Consider the following 16,054-nt stretch of genomic DNA (forward strand, 5'->3'; position numbering starts at 1 on the left):
AATTAAAACATCATATCCAGATATAAAAACCCAATTAACATATCAAATAAAACAATGTTTAAATGGTTGTTAAACCACTGAGCTGCTGAACTTGTTGACCAAAAGGTGGGTGGTTTGAATCTGAGGAGTGGAGTGAGCTCCTGCTGTTAGCTCCAGCTTCTGTCAACCTGGCAGTTCAAAAATATGCAAGTGTGAGTAGATCAATAGGTACTGCTCCGGCAGGAAGGTAATGGCGCTCCATGCAGGCATGCCGGCCACATGAACTTGGAGATGTCTACGGACAATGCCTTAGAAATGGAGATGAGCACCAACCTCCAGAGTCGAACATAACTAGACTTAATGTCAGGGGAAAACCTTTACCTTACTCCTTCCCCTAATTTTCACGGCTCCTCTACCTGATTCTAATCCTGCTTTGTTTATGATAACGGTACATGTATGGCAGCCAAATACAGGCTGGAGCAGTCTTCTCCTTCAGTTCTCTCCAGCGTATTCCAGTTGATGGGGAAAGGATCAGTCAGTAGTAAGAATCTTACATTGGCATCATGCCGTTTCCTGATGCCCAGCGACTTCCAGCAATGAGCCGTTGACATGATGCGGAGTGATGCCTGTCTGGACAGGGTGACACTATTTTACTGCTCATCCCCCTCCACTCCCGTATCTCCTGTCCCTTCAGCTATTTTGTTCCAGTTTCTCTTTCCACTCCTCTTGGGCTCCCCAAGTACACAAGGACAAATGCGGAGTGACAAGATCCAGAGTCTGGGGTGGGAGAAGGAAGGAGGAGCTGCCGTGTGACTCAGAGGACATGACAAACAGGGACTGCAGGGTGATTTTCTGGAAGAAGATCTATTAGCAATGATACTACAGAAGGGAGATTTGTTTCTCTGTGTGCAATTTCCTCCCAAAAATAATAGAGAGATTGTTCTTTTAAAAATAATTTGAGCCCATGGACTTGTACAAATGGACTCAACTATGTCTTGATCCAATAATACAGAAATGCCTTCTAGACTTCATAATACAATTCACTTTTTGGAGTATTTTTTCCTTCTCTTATACATGTATGAAAAGTCAGTTTAACTATGCAGATGGGAGAACTGGCGCTTAACTACTGATAACCCTCTTTGCCATAGCAGCAACATCTCGGGAGGGATATGGAGGGAGCAAGACAGCGAGACAGCCACTTTGTTGTACTTTAGTTTTCTGATCAGTTCCACAAAGAGCATGTGCCAAAGAATGCTGCTTAAATTTAGGAAAGCTCTGCGTGACAGATATGGCTAAATATGAAAAAGCTGTGTTGTGCTGCGTACAAGTTAATATGGCAACACTGTGCCTGCTGTTTCAAAGCAAAGCTATCCAAGATCTATACTTGCAACCTCATTACATTACCTATGGGATTTGTCACACATCATGGCAAATCCAGTGTGGGGAACCCATCACTCCACGCCCCGCGTTGCCTGATTTCTCCTTTATCCCATCACACGGGGGTAAGTGTCTGCCTCCTGGCTTCCTTCTAGTATTTGCCATGCAAGCCGCTGCAGTGGCGGCGAATGACGTTCCTACTCGTGTGATGGAGTCCCACTGGAAGTAATTTAATGTCGTGGGATGGGAATGGATGGGCTCCATAGTGCAAGTAGAATAGGAACGTCATAGGAAGGGCAATTTAGTCCATCTGAGGAGGGCCTTACTTCATAAAAGGAAGGGGCTGGTATTTTTTTGTTGTTGCAGGACCCCATTTGCAAATTAAAGCAGAAGTAGCCCTGCAAAATCTGAGTCCAATAGTCTACCTCAGGGCTGGAGTTAAGCAGAAAACATAATTGTACCACATAATGAATTTGGCAGAAAGAAACAGGGTTTCGGGAAATTCCTGGAATCTACTTTAGAATAGGGACAAAGATTGCTGCTTTGTAACAAGTAAAGACTTTCTGTAGAAATTTCAGATTTCAATATTAATGTCAAAAACACGTAGTATGATTTTACATAAGATTTGTGCTACATTAGAATAGTAAAGTCAAATATCACTTACTGTATATACTCGAGTATAAGCCTAGTTTTTCAGACTGAAAAAAAACTCCTCGGCTTATACTCGGGTGAGAGTCCTAGTGGGCTTATATTCAGGTCGGCTTATACAGTGTTCCCTCACTACTTCACAGTTCACTTTTCGCGGATCCGCTATTTTGCGATTTTTCAATATACTCTAAAAGACTATTGTAAATTATAAAAAATTACAATTTACAGCCTAAGGAAGGGAGGAAGGAGAAGCCAAAGGGAGAGAAAAGCAGCCCAAGCGGCAATGGGAGGAGAAGGAGGCGATTTATCAACACACAATTGGTTGATAAAGACTTAAAATAGTGTATAACTACTAAAATAATGTATAAATATTAAAATAAATATAGTGTCCCTACTTTGCGGATTTTCACTGGAACCTAATCCCAGCGATAAGTGAGGGAACACTGTATATGGTATATTTATCATTTTTCTCTATTATTATTGGTATTGTTACATTTATTATTTTACTCTATTAATTATTATTATATTTATTATTTTATTATTGTTGTTACTTTTACATTTATTTTACTCTATTTTTATTATTATTAATGCATTTATTATTTTACTCTATTATTACATTTATTATTTTACTGCATTTATTATTATTATTATTATTATTACAATTATTATTTCACTCTATTATTATTAAAAGGATACATAAGCACATTTACATTGAAGAAGATGAAAATAATGATTTAATCAGAGTTGAACAGTCATATTTTAAATTACAGTTTGAGGTAAAGATTCAGAAACATTTAATCTATTGATGCCTCAATTAATGTAATTTTATTGGTATCTTGGCTTATACTGGAGTCAATGTTTTCCCAGTTTTTTGTGGTAAAATTAGGTGCCTTGGCTTATATTCGGGTCGGCTTATATACGGTAAGTAAAATAAACATTAAATATTAAATAACCAAAAAATAAAATAAAATAAGGTATAAACCCTAAACTAATCTGGGAATCTGCTATTGCAACACATCCAATGAAGTGACTGTGAGACCTTGGCATACAAAATAGATAGTCTATGATTTCTCTATTATTCGTTCTCAATAAATAACACTGGCCAACACATACTTCATAGCCTTGTTTCTGGGTATATTGCCAAAGCACTTCGGTTCTGGGATCAGGACCATTAGCTCAGCCTCCTTGAATCTGGTGCTGCTTCTACAAGAGATGCTCAATGACCTTAACTTAGAAAAGGCTACAGTTTTAAAACCAAGTACACTACATCTATATATTTTTGCAGGAATGGAAACACTCTGCAGAAAGAACAGTTGCATTACTTCTGGAAAGTGGGATCCTGGGTGGTCTTTGCAAAAGACTTTAACACCTTGATGTGGGTGCATTCTTTTATTTAAGACTGAAGAGTATAATCCAGGGCTCTTTTGCCCATTGCCACTGAATTTATCAGTGAAAAGCAAAAACAAAGAGAAATGATTCCAGGAGAGAGGAGGAGGTTTCCTTGCAAAAGCAGAATCAGTAACAGGATCAAATGGTTAAAAAGGTCAACCTTTTAGGAGAAGCAACAACATTCCATCAAAGTCTTTCTGCCAACTCTGAAGGCAGCTCCTCCTGATAGGCAGGCCAACTCTAAAACCAGCATACGCTCCTGATCTTTTCTCAGTTGGCCCAGATCAGCAAGAGATGTCACAAGGAACACTCACAGTAGGAGAGATCTGCCTCCTCTCTGCCCTGGCCCTTATAAGAGAGACTGAACCCTACAGAGAAAATGGTATGTTTGTGAGGGCAAGAGTGCTTATGGTGTGGGGTACTAATGTGTAGATGATCAAGGGGGATGGAGGAATCAGACGTTGGGCTCAGCAGTGGGTTGATGAAAGGAGGGGGAGTTGGGCCATTCAGTAACAGCACTTAGGTAGCCCAGTCCAACAGGGTCAGTGCAGCCAGAAGTTCCACCTCTGTTCTAGCTGCACATTGTAAATGTCAGCCACTCACCAAAGTTTATCATTGCACTACCAATGCCGTCTGGATCCATGGTTTGGAAGAACCTGAACATGGTAATCAATTTCACTAAACAGGAGACGGTTATCAAAATCCACACCCAATGAGTCATCAGCATATTGGGCCACCAGCACTTGATTCAGCTTGTTGTCCAGTTTGAATCCAGCTGCTTCCAAGGCCATAGCTTCTCATAGAAACTCATGGTACCTGATTTATCCAGATCATGTTGACAAAATATATTCAGCCAGCTCCTGATTTTATTCCTCAAGATCTGAAATTCCACAAGCCCCAGACAAGCACAGTCATCTTTATCCATCTGGTTGACCATGTCGCAGCAAGAATGCATGCTGAACCTGTCTATCTTCAGATCTTTGTGCTTTGCAGTGACTTTTCAGGACAGTTCTGAGCTCAAAGACAGTGATTTCCATGTCCTATCCTGCAAGCTGACGGAACTTGTTTTTGAATTTTTCATCTCCATGATCCTCAGAGATTTCTTCCTCATCTGAAACATCTGGAGAGATCTTGTCATCCAGTTCCTCTGTATCAGACTGCTTTTCTGTGAAGACACGCAGGACAAAGTCTGCTTCCCTGTTGGGCTCATTGGAGGTCACAATGATGTGTTCACCAGGGGGCAGGCGGATGTGGTTGTTCACCTCCCACAGGTGAGTGAGCCTGAGAATGGTTTCTCAGAAAGAAATCCTTCTTCAGGTGGACATTTTGTCAGCCCTGTGCCTCTTCACGAACCACAAAGACAGCAAAGCCAATAGTATGCATATCTTCTCTAGCTCGGCATGCTTTTTAGCTGTGTTTTTACATTATTAGGAAAGAGCAAAATATAATTGACCTGCTGATTCCATGAATGGCACCAGTTTTCTCCCATCAGCTCTAGTTTTTGAGATACAGAACATATGCCATCTCCCATGGTTACGTCCTATGGATTCCTGGGATTTGAGGAATCCATAGGATTTTGACAAGAGCTTGTCTTTTCCCGAGCTTGAACATTCATTTCCAATATTATGAATAATCTAGTGCCTCTCCAGATGACAAACCCCAGGTTTTCATAGAACACAGATATGACAGTTAAAGTGGGATCATAGTGTTACAACTGTAGTGTGTAATGTTCTCTGGTGTGAACTCTAGAGATGTCAGAACTTGATATGCCCTGAAGCATAGGAAGACAGCACATGGTTATCCAATAGATTGGTTGACTGCCGATCTCAGTATCTCTCACCATTCGCTTTGTAGTTGGCCAAAGGTTTCCCACTCCTTTCCTAGACAAAAGTAATTCAGCAGCAGCTGTCCTCAAAGTGCAACTGTTTAGGGAATGGGAAGCCCCAATCTCTTCTCTGGCAACTAAACTAGTAAGAGGGAGCAATTTGCACTAGGCAAAGCCCGTCTCGCATTACCCTCGGCTGACAGCAGCAGCTGCCTGATTAAGCCCGGCTAATTATCGATCGATATCAGACTACCAATGGTTCCCTGGTTGCTATGCCAATTAAGCTTGTATCTCCACAAGGTGTTGGTCTGTCAGGAAGGTCTAGCAAAAGCCGTCTCCCCTCCCTTTCCCAGTATGGAGGTATTTTCCACAGAGCTTGATTTCTTTTATCCAACAGGACAGCGTCAAGTGAAAATAGTATACCACACATGGCTCTTATTCCATCACTCCTTAAGGCAATTTTGTCACACAGTGCTGATTTCCTACAAAGAAAGCAATTGGCAGCATAGATTCGAACAGTGAGACTTGCCCCATGCTACTCTTCTGGACTCCAAAATGGGTATTCCTGGCTTTTTATCCTTCCATGTAGATGAGTGGTTTTTAAAATACAAATCATGCGAAGAAAGTTTTTAATCAGGGTGGGAATTATTTGGCCTTCCAGATATTTTTGGCTTGAAACTCTTTGTCGTCAACTTTTCCAAATAGGGCTTCTGTAAGATGGGATCTGGCAACACTTGGAGCACCAAATTATTCTCACTCTTGATTCAAAGTATCCCCTATCCCCTGGCTTTTCAGGCCAGTGTCTCCTGATATGGCACAAGATCTCAACAAGGTCCTGAAATTACCATCATTGTGCAAAAGTTCTTCACAGTAATGTCCTGAATCTTTGTTCCCTCTTAAAGCCGGTTCTTATTGGCCACAAAGGACAATGGTTTCCATAGTTGGCAGAAGTCGCTTTCTGTTTTCTTCTGCTTTCTTTTGTCATGATGACAGGTTACATCAAGACATTTTCCACTAGAGCAAGAAGTTTTCAGCCAAGCACAAGTTGTTCTGATGATACTTTGTTTTTTGGTGTCTATTGAAGGGTCCTTCCACATTGCCCTTTATCCCAGGATCTGATCCCAGATTATCTGCTTTAAACGAATATATGAGTCCCCATTGCCAGATAATCTGGGATAAAGGACAGTGTGGAAGGGCCCGAAGACTTCTATTGCATTTTTCCAACACATCAATGGTTTAGTCACCAATGCACCAAGCTTCTGATGACCACCTTTACCTCCAACTTCTCCTCCAAACACCACATAGTACTTACAGAGTGCACCTTGTTCATGAAATGAGTAGGTTAGACAGGAAAATCCGCTAAACCATTTGGGTTGAAATCTTAAATGCCTCTTCTTATCTACAGGAAATACATATCCTGGCAATGGAGTCTGTGGATTTTGCACTAACTGACCTTTCACTTGGTCATCAGAAACAGTCTTACTCATATAAAGTCCAATGACACAGCTTCTTCTCTTTGCTCCTGTTCCATTGTTTCTTTGACAGGGCTTTTACTATGGTCACTTCCACTATGTCACCTATTGCTGCTATTGAGACTTACTTAGAAGAAAAAGGGATCTTTTGGTGCACATCTGTCCTGTGACCTTTGCTACTATTTGTCCTCATTCCTGTTGCTGTTTCTATTGCCATGTTTTCAGCTGAAAGCTCTATAGGTCATGAACCTGTTATGTTACTGCCGAACGCTATATATTTTTGGTGCCATTTTTATACATCTGAATATAGAAAGCTATATATAAGCAATTCCAGTTCCTATGGAGTTCTTGTTAAAAGTATATATAATGAAAAAATGTACACGGCTTAGGCGGAGGAGGAATGACAGAAGAAAGAAAATATTTCTTTAGGATGACAGTAGGTGGATTTCGCTCATGAGCAGGTTCTGGTGGCTTGCTTCAAGTTAGGAAGGAATTTCCTACCCAACTCTGAGTCGGATATGAAAATTTTCCTCCATCACATATTGCAATGGTTTTGGGATCTTTTTAGGACAGGCGTAAGGTTTAACAACTGTAGTCCCAACTAGGATCAGAGGTGTCTACGCTTGATTTAATTTGAACACCATTTTCAGGGCAACAGGTTGGAGATAGCTGGCCTTCCCAGTTGGAAACCTTACCTTTGCTTTGAATTAAAAACAGGCATTGAGCTTCAATGGTTGTGATTATCTTCCAACCCCCAGCCAGATCATCTCCGAAAAAGCTAAAGGCTCTTTTGTCAGTTGATTCCCAAGGCTCATGCGTCTCTCATGTTTGTGATTGTTCACTACAGGATTTTCATGCTTCAGAAACCTAATTCTTCTTTTCTCGTGCATCCAGACTCAAAGACAGAGGTGCTCCAGGCAGACCTGTTGGAAAAAGAAGAGGAAGAAAAAGAAATGTGCTTATTTAGTTGAAATCAGGAAGGTGCATGTTCATACCCTGTTCTAGAAATATTCCACTCCTCTGATAATACCTCAGTTATCCTAATTCCTAGCCAGAATGATTCCTAAGGCACCCGAAGGGAAATAACTGTTGGAGCGGAATCTGCATTTCCAAGAAACATTATATTCCCTATGAGATATCACTCCCACCCACCCACCCACCTACACACTTTTTAAACACAACCCTACAGAAAGAACATCGTTATTCTTGGTTGTACTTTTTGACTAGCTGAATAACTATTACCTGTATGTTGTTCAACAACAACAGCAGTTTTTTTTATATCTCACAAACAACATATTGTGGAAAAAATTGGTATATAAATAAATTAAATTGACCATGAATAATCTCTTTGGCCCCTTCTACACTGTCATATAAAGTCAGAATTATATGCTTTGAACTAGATTATATGGCAATGTAGACTCAGATAATCTAGTTCAAAACAGAAAATGGGGATTATCTGCTTTGATAATCTGGATTATATGGTAGTGTAGAAGGGGCCTGAGAGAATCCAGAATAGGTACTTAACTCTCCTCCAATCTAGCTTTTTTCCAAATGAGTAGATCTCTCCACTACAGTATCCTGATTTGGTAAGAATAAAAGGTAAAGGTTTTCCCGTGACATTAAGTCTAGTTGTGTCCGACTCTGGAGGTTGGTGCTCATCTTCATTTCTAAACCGAATAACCAGCCTTGTCCATAGACACCTTCAAAGTCATGTGGCTGGCATGACTGCATGGAGTACCATTACCTTCCCACTGAAGTGGTACCTATTGATCTATTCACATTTGCATGTTTTCAAACTGCTAGGTTGTCAGAAGCTGGTGCTAACAGTGGGAGCTCAGCCCGCACCCTGGATTCAAACTGCCGACCTTTAGGTCAGCAAGTTCCGCAGCTCAGGGTTTTAATCTGCTGTGCCATCAGAAGCAAGAATAGTTTAAATAAATCATCATCATCTTTATTTGTCTTTTATCTGTCATCCCACTTGTTTAGCAGCTTTTAAAATGTCCCAGTTTCTCTTGCCTCATCCTTCTTCATCCTCATTTTACTTCAATTGCTGCAAATGAGTACAAAGTAGAAAAGTAATTAGTACTCAATTAATTTAGAAGTGGGAGACCAGTAACTGGAATCCAGCCCTTCCTGTAGACTTTGCCAAAAGCAAACTGCTGCTTGTACGTTCTTCTTCATCAATACCGTTTAGCATCTTGACCACACTCTGATGTTGCTTGTTTTCATCTCTGTAATACTGAGGGTGTGACTATAGAACAGTGATTCCTAACTTGTAGTCCTTGGACCACCAGTGGCCCCCAAGAACTAAAATATGGTCTGCGGCCTCACCGATGCAGCAAGAACAACTGGTTTCTCAAAACCCTCGTACAGTGCTGAGGCAACAGGAATGTCAGGAGAGAAGAGGCTAACCATGAAAGGTGCGACAACAAGCCTCCTGACTGCTGTTTCTCTTCCTCCTTCCTCTTCCTGAGCAGAGCCGTTCCATGTGGAGCCTGGAAGCAGTGGCGCCTTGGTGTCTTGATTTTTAAGCCTGTTCCTGGGGTTATTTGGGGTGCTGATTCAGAAAATTGTATTGGATAAACCGCATCAACTCTAGATTATTAAATATGGTTTTCTGTGGGTGACCAGATGCGACTACTGGATGGCATATTTTCTGAATCAGAAACTAGAGCTGATGTGGTTCATCCAATACAATTTTCTGAATCAGTACCCCAAATAACCAAACCAAATCTAACGTTGTCCTGATTTGTAACCCTTTTGGTACTAATATTGGAGAGTGATCCCTGGTCAAAAAAAAGTTTGGGGACCACTGTTATAGAATGACAAATTTAGGCAAAGATGATGAGAGTTGTAGTCCAAGAGGGACACCATGCCAGTGAAATCTGCCCTATCTCTATAGTACTATAGATGTTTAGGAAAGAAGGGAGAATTTATTCTCCTTTTGATGCATTTTCCTTTTGGTGATACATACAATTTCATTTGGTCCATGAATTTTGCTGCCCCCTCTTCCGTTGTCTCCTACATACAATATTACTGCTAGGATACTTCTCTACTTGCCCCTTTTATTTCAATATACCCATTAGGCTCCCTGTCACGCTTGTAAAACTAACGTCTCCTTCTCTCCCTTTGACCCCCCAACGGATTCAAACAATAAATTGGCTGTGCTTTATTATTTTATATATACGCATTTCTTTGGAAGGCAGAGTGAATGGAGGTGGAGCTGGGGAAGGAGGAGTCCATAGCAAATTACATTTCCAATTTTGTGTCATTTTCTCTTACAAGCTATTAAAAAAAAATCTTACATTGTTCCTCCAAATTGGCTTGTGGCAAAAGAAAATGGGTGGGTTTTGTACTCGATGGAGTCATTTCCTCACCTGGGCAGTGATCTTTAGAGGATATGTGGTATGAGTGGGTGGAATGGGGGATAAGTACTGTATCCCGAATGAAGGAACACAGATAGATCTGTTCCAAATGTACCTCCAGATGCATGTGTGTGGTGAAAGGGAGAGGAGAAAATCGTAGCAAAGTTTTACATGCGAACATAATAATCCTGACATAGAGCCACAGACAATGCTAAAATCTCCCTGTTCAATTCTCTGTGCTCTGGAAAAACAAGACAAAATACCACCGAGCAGGGTAGAGTATCTGGTACAGTCATAGTTGAGGTGGGCTTCATGCGGTGCTCGTCTCTGATGGCATAGATAGGATGTAGATTGTTTTTATTCACAACAAAGCATTTGCTATACAAAGCTATGCCCTATGACTAGAAAAATAGTAAGGTAAAGATTTTCCCCGACATTAAGTCTAGTCATGTCTGACTCTGGGGGTTGGTGCTCATCTTCATTTCTAAACTGAATAACTCGCCTTGTCCGTAGACACCTCCAAAGTCATGTGGCTGGCATGACTGCATGGAGCGCTTTTACCTTCCCACCAGAGCAGTACCTATTGATCTACTCCCATTTGCATGCTTTCGAACTGCTAGGTTGGCAGAAGCTGGGGCTAACAGCGGGAGCTCACTCCACTCCCCGGATTCGGATCGCCAACCTTTCGGTCAGCAAGTTCAGCAGCTCAGTGGTTTAACCCGCTATGCCATCAGCGGCTCTTAGAAAAATAGTATTGCAGTGCAAAAGGTTTTATAGGAAAAGAGATTCCATCTCTAGGACCAATGGGTTCAAATGACAGGGAAGGAGATTCCACCTGAACATTAAGAAAAATTTCCTGACTATTAGAGTTGTTCAACAGTGGAACTCTCTGCCTCTGAGTGTGGTGGAGGGTCCTTCCTTGGAGGCTTTTAAACAAAGGCACGATGGCCATCTGTCGGGGTACTTTGATTGTGCATAGCAAGCGGTTGGACTAGATGGCCCACGTGGTCTCTTCCAACTCTATTATTCTATGCAAACACGAGGAACTTCCTGATGCTGAGAACTGTTCAACAGTTGAATGCACTCCCCTAGGAATGTGGTGGAGCCTCTTCCTCTGGAGATTCTAAAGCAGAGGCTGGATGACCATCTGTCGAGAGTGCTTTGATTGTGCATTCCAGCATGGCAGAATGGATTGGATAGCCTTTGTGGTCACTTCCAATTCAGTTGATCATTCCTAACCCCGAAGGATGAATTTCCTGCCTGCAGAGAGAGATATTTGCTTGCTTATTTTAATACAAATCATATTCAAATATGTGGCTGACATTCCATGCGATCTGAAGCCATACAGGCTGGTTCACCACTTTGGGACTTTATGCCTTATTCCCACCTTGTACTGCCATGTGTGTTGGGCACACCAGTGTTTGGAGTAAGGTAGGAGCAAAGGGAACTGGGAAAGTTCTATAAGAAGTGGAATGATTTTGAAGTGAGAAGGGAAAATAGTGAAATTCACCCTCAGTAATGACTTGGGATGAAATGCCACTCTGCACGGTGCAGCAGACTGAAGATGAGACTTTTTACTCTTAGTGGTGCAACAGACTGCTCATTTTAATAAATGTCATTTGTGTTCAAGGTCTTCCTGTGTGCTTCTATTAGTACTTGGAGCAGAGTAAGCATTTTTCAATAGGTGGTTGATAAATAATGATATGTAAGATTAGCTATATCTTAATTAGACCCAAGAACGAGTGTTCAGTCAGTTCTAGATGGGGTTGTGTTGCTAAACTATAGGTTTATCCACACCATCCAATTATAGCACTTTGGTACTATTTTAACTGCAATGGCTCCATCCAATTAAATAATCTGATTTATAATTTTATAAGAAGTTCCTTCGATTCTTTGCCAGAAAGCTAGTGATGTACACAAGAGGAAAGCACCTTACCAAACTACAAATCTCAGGATTCTATAGGGCTGAGCCATCAGTTAAAATTGTATCAACTTGCTATGATTGTGGTTATTTCTGGGGCTGCGGTGGCGCAAAATGGGTTAAACTCTTGTGCTGCTGAACTGCTGACCCAAAAGTTTGAATCCACAGGACGGGGTGAGCTCCCGCTGTTAGCCCTAGCTCCTGCCAACCTAGCAGTTTGAAAACATGCCAATGTGAGTAGATCAATAGGTACTGCCTCGGCGGGAAGACAAAAAGATGCTCCATACAGTCATGCTGGCCACATGACCAGGAGGTGTCTAAGGACAACGCAGGCTCCTTGGCTTGGAAATGGAGATGAGCACCTCCCCCAGAACCAGAGATGAGCATCACCTCCAGAAGCCGGAAATGAAAGGAGAAGCCTTTGCCTTTGTCTGTGTGTTTGTGTTTCATTGTATTTCATTGTAACAAGGCACTGAATGTTTGTCTGTGACTATTTATATGCTGTAATCCGCTCTGAGTCCCCTCGGGGATAAGAGCTGAACATAAATAAAGTGCTGTTATTGTTATTATCTGACACAAAAACACAATATGACACAGCAAACGAGATATATATCTAGGATTTCGGATCACAAAATCACAAATCGAACGCTTTCCAAACATTTAGGACTGTACAATGTATTTTCGATTGATGCGCACAGATCCAAGTAAGGTGGACTTTTGCAGTTGACAGATCATGATTTTGTCGTTATTATTATTATTGTTATTATTAATGATAATTATTATCATTATTATTATTATTATTATTTCATGATGGCCAGGTGCCACGAAACACCTTTCACCAACTGAGGTTTCTAAACCAACAGCACTTGCCCATTCTTATTCATGTCCTCAGGAAAACTTAAGATAGACTTCTATAATGTGTTACATGTGGGGCTGCTTTTGAAGAATATCCAGAAGCAGCAGTGTATTTACAATATGATTTTGGACCAGAATGAATGATACTGGATACATTTTGCCATTCCAAAATAGTTTTGTTGGCTAACCATTCCCAGGGAAAACCCAAAGAGTTTTGCATTTTTTGAATAAGATTTATTGTTTTTATCAGTAAACATGTGCACTTTGGGTAGCATTTATACGAGAGTTGAATGAAAAATAATGCCTCCACCTTTGTAACTCCTCAACAGATGGCAACACTGGTATGCGGCAGGTACTTGCTTGTTCAGTGATTGTGTTGATGTGAGTACTGTGCATCGTTCGGCGAGTAAGTTTAAAGATGTTGAGGTGGGAACATCTGACTTGCGTGACAAACAAAAAGTTGGACATCCTGTGACAACAACCACCGAGTTTCACAAGCAAAAGGTTGACAGATTGATTCAGGACAATCGTCATATCACTCAGAGAGAAATTTCAAGCATAATCGGCATTTCACAAGAACGTGTAGGTCACATTATTGCTTTGCTTGGCTATTGGATGATCTGCGCACGATGGGCACCCAGATGCTGACACCTGAAATGGAAGTGCGCAGACTTGAAATTTGCCAGGAACTCCTCTCGCGTTACGAGAATGAAGGTGATGCCTTTCTCCTTTGGGGTGACACCTTCTGCTGTCAAGAATTCAATGACTCATGTTGCTTAAGTCGCATTGACTAATCATCTGCGCAGGGTTCCATACTTTGCACTTTAACAACACAACCATTCAATTCTAAGACTTCCCGCCAAATGGAACTGTAGAGGAGAGTATACTGAACAAGCCAGTACCTGCTGCATACCAGTGCTGACATCTGTTGAGGAGTTACCAAGGTGGAGGCATTACTTTTCATTCAATCCTCGTGTATTGAGTATTCATGCCAAGTTTGGTCTAGACCCATTATTGTTTGAGTCCACAGTGCTCTCTGGATGTAGATGAACTACAACTCCAAAACCCAAAGTCAATACCCACCAAACCCTTCTAATATTTTCTGTCGGTCTTGGGAGTTCTGTGTGCCAAGTTTGGTTCAATTCCATCTTTGGTGGAGTTCAGAATGCTCTTTGATTGTAGGTGAGCTATAAATCCCAGCAACTACACCTCCCAAATGACAAAATCAATCCCACCCCAACCCCACCAGGATTCAAATTTGGGCGTATTTGTGCCAAATTTGGTCCAGTGAATGAAAATACATCTTGCATATCAGATATTTGCATTATGATTCATAACAGTAGCAAAATTACAGTTATGAAGTCACATCAAAATAATGTTATGGTTGGGGGTCACCACAACATGAGGAACTTTATTAAGGGGTCGCAGCATTGGGAAGGTTGAGAACCACTGCTTTATGTGAATTACCCGCCTGCTTGCATGTGCTGCTGTGTCAAGAACCTTTTTGTTTGTGTGCTGTTAGCTAAAGTGTCCAGCCAAGGTGTGTTTTAAACTTTTAATTATTGAAGGAGTCAGAGAGAAAGACCAAAGCAGGAAAATCTCATCTTATCCTCATCTCTCTAAAAGTCATGGAAAGCAGAAGCCTCGGCAGCAAGATGGCTGGTAATTAAAGCACCTTTGCTTCTCTGTAGAAGTTTGAAGGTGTTATTTTCCAGTCCACCGAAGCACAGAAAATCCATCTGGGGCAGACAGGGCCATTGCTTAGGAAAGGAAACTCTTGAGAGCTGGGGTAGGATCTGCTGGAATAAAGATATTTCCTTACTAATAAGGATCCTTTAGAAAATGACAATGCCAGTTTGCACAAGAATATCGCATTGGGGGAAAGGACTTGACCTGGATTCAAAACTGCAAACCTAGGCAGAGAAAAGGGCAAGAAAACAGCTCTCGGTGTAAAATGATATATGTCTCCCTAAAGAAATCCCCATTGAGTGGAGCTTACTCTCATGTAAGCACAAATCTTATTTTGAACTGAAACTAACTTTGTGTCTTCAGACGGGAATGTCTGTCTGTCTATTCTTAGGATGATATCACAAAAATGTAACTGCAGTTGTATGGGTAGATCCTATCTTTATCGATTCTGGAATCAGTGTGTGGCACTTTCTTTTATCTGTGCACGTGTGCGTTAGATGTAAATTTAAGCCTAAAATAGCCCAATTAAACTCAACTGGACAAACAAGAAACTTATGCACCATTTATTATTATTATTATTATTATTATTATTATTATTATTATTATTATTATTATTATTAAACTTATATACCGCTACTCCCGGTTTGGCTCGGAGCGGTTTACAAAAATAGATTAAAACAATACATTTGGCTTTAAAAAAACAATAAAAACAATAAAAGCAACAATAAAAGCAACAATAAAAACAGACATAGCCCCGAGTCTTTCACCCATTGAACGCTTGTCGGAAGAGCAAGGTTTTGCAGGCTTTCCGAAAGGCAAGTAAGTCTCGGGTGGTTCGAGTTTCCACTGGCAAGGCATTCCATAATTGAGGGGCTACAACCGAGAAGGCTCTCTGCCTAGTGGAAGACAAATGATAAGTCCGTATGTTAGGGACTTCAAGCAAATTTTGGTCTTCAGACCAAAGTAATCTCTGGGGTTGGTAGGGTGATAAGCGGGCCCTCAGGTACGGTGGCCCCAGACCATGTAAGGCCTTGAAAGTTAGTACTAGTATCTTGAAAGTAATCCGGTACTCAATCGGTAGCCAGTGCAGCTGTTGAAGAATTGGGGTGATACGCCACCTCGCCGGCACCCCAGCGAGAAAACGAGCCGCCGCGTTTTGCACCAGCTTCAGTTTCCGGATCACTGACAGAGGAAGGCCAATGTAGAGGGCGTTACAGTAGTCGAGCCTCGAGATGACCGTCGCCTGGATCACCGTCGCCAGGTCGTTCCTAGATAGGTAGGGAGCCAGTCGCCTAGCTTGGCGTAGATGGAAAAACGCAAATCTGCTCACAGCAGAGGCCTGGGCCTCCATTGTGAGCAGAGGGTCCAATAAGACACCAAGACTTTTTACCGAAGATGACGGACGTGGTGTCTCACCATCCAGGTTAGGCAGCTGGATCTCCCTCCCACCCGGATGGCCCAGCCAAAGGATCTCCGTCTTCGCTGGATTCACCCTCAACCTGCTGGCACGCAACCATCCAGTAATGGCTTCAAG

The 16,054-nt window shown here is 41.6% G+C and overlaps 1 pseudogene; it reads right to left on the reverse strand.

The window, feature by feature from the left end:
- Positions 1 to 2,721: 2,721 nt before the first annotated feature.
- Positions 2,722 to 7,842, reverse strand: LOC107983000 (calpain-1 catalytic subunit-like; annotated as a pseudogene).
- Positions 7,843 to 16,054: the final 8,212 nt, after the last annotated feature.

Source organism: Anolis carolinensis, chromosome 6 (genome assembly GCF_035594765.1).
Source record: "Anolis carolinensis isolate JA03-04 chromosome 6, rAnoCar3.1.pri, whole genome shotgun sequence".
Taxonomy (NCBI): domain Eukaryota; kingdom Metazoa; phylum Chordata; class Lepidosauria; order Squamata; family Dactyloidae; genus Anolis; species Anolis carolinensis.